The following is a 1,822-nucleotide window of genomic DNA, read 5'->3' as shown; positions in this document are numbered from 1 at the left end:
AAAAGTGGTAAGGAAGTGACCACAGCTATGGGAAAAATTTTAAAGAGTGGAAGATGTCCCAAAAATTTGCAAACTGATAATGGTAAAGAATTTTACAACAACGAGTTTCAACTGCTCATGAAAAAACGTGGAATAAATCATTACTCCACGTACAGCACGTTAAAAGCGTCAATAGTCGAGCGTTGGAATCGAACGTTAAAAACCGAAATGTGGAAACGTTTTACACTGGACGGTAGTTACAAATGGCGAAATATACTGCAACAGCTGGTGGATGATTATAACGCGCGAAGACATCGTACTATAGGAATGCGTCCCGTTGACGTGAAACCTGAGCATGCTGAGCATCTGCTTGCTACTGTATATAGCAACATTAAGATCGTTGGACGTACCAAGTTCAAGGCTGGTGATTTCGTGCGAATCAGTATGTGAACCAGCTGGACGAAGCCTGTCTGGAGCACGATATCGCATATTCACAATATAAAGACCTATCGCAGCGTCATCAAGCTGATAAAGTGCTCGCAAAACGTGCACGTAGACGTATCACAGCTGCTGACGCAACCTTGGGTGAGCGTGCTGCAGCAACAGCTGTCTGGGCGTCTATGAACGCAAAGCGTAAACTTGGTTTAGGATTACAAACAGATATGGTGAGGAAAGCAGCGGTGAGAAAAACTGGAAATAGTGCTGTAAAAAAACGTAAAATTCGAGTGCCTAAAAAACGGGGCGGCTTGTTGCCTCTACTCCCACTGCTAGGTGCGGTGGGAGCACTAGCAGGTGGAGCATCAGGTATAGCGAAAGCTGTAAACGATGCCAAAGCTGCGAAAAAACAGTTGGAAGAAATGCAGCGTCACAATCGTATGATAGAAGCAACTGCAAGAGGCGGACGGGGGCTATATCTCGCACCGTACAAACGAAGCGGAAGAGGCGTAGCAAAAAAATCAATGTCAAAGAAGCGAACAAAAAAGTAACTGTACACGGTCTACCAAGATCTAGTGCTATAAGTAATATTCAATTATCTCACGTATGTCGTGATATACCAAATTTCCGTGGAGTCTTTATGCGTACAAGTCTACCACGAAACGGTCCATGGTCTAATGAATGTGCAATCGTTAACCTTGACGATTCTAATGGTCCAGGCACTCACTGGGTTGCCTACGTTAAATGCAATAAATTTGTAAAGTATTTCGATTCTTTCGGCAATCTGAAACCACCGACTGAACTTGTTCGGTAATTCGGTCCGCTTAGTACAATTTATTACAATCATGACCAATATCAGTCGTATGATACGAGCATTTGTGGTCAGTTGTGTGTTAAATTTCTAAGAGAACAGACAAAATGTCTTTAACATTTACGCTATCAGGACACGGTCATGTGTTGGAATCAAATTTTTTCCCTCCGATCAATCTAGACGACGGTCACTATGAACTGGGGCTCGTAGATTTTCAAAGTTTCTACTCGATCGCCAATGTAGATGAGACGAATAATAATTTTTACTTTGGTAAAAATAAACTAATAACCATACCTACAGGCTGATATGAGTTGAGTGCGATAAATGAATACTTGCGTATGCGGTTGGAGTTACCTTATGATGATAATGTTATTATTCTGCGCGCCAATAATAACACACTGAAAAGTGAAATAATGTGTAAATATTCTATTGATTTTACAAAAATTAATAATATTGGTTCTCTGCTACGATTTTCGTCGGACCGCGTAATCCTACCAAACACTTGGGCTGAATCGGACGAACCTGTGAATATTTTAAAAGTAAATATTCTACGTATCGAATGTAATATTACCGCTGGTGCATATACGAACGGTAGAC

This window comes from Prorops nasuta, unplaced genomic scaffold, assembly GCF_024137725.1.
Source record: "Prorops nasuta isolate Cenicafe-Biocafe unplaced genomic scaffold, Cenicafe_Pnas_1.2 PNAS00007, whole genome shotgun sequence".
NCBI lineage: Eukaryota > Metazoa > Arthropoda > Insecta > Hymenoptera > Bethylidae > Prorops > Prorops nasuta.
The sequence above is the reverse complement of the archived record's forward strand: the minus strand, read 5'-3'. Positions refer to the sequence as shown.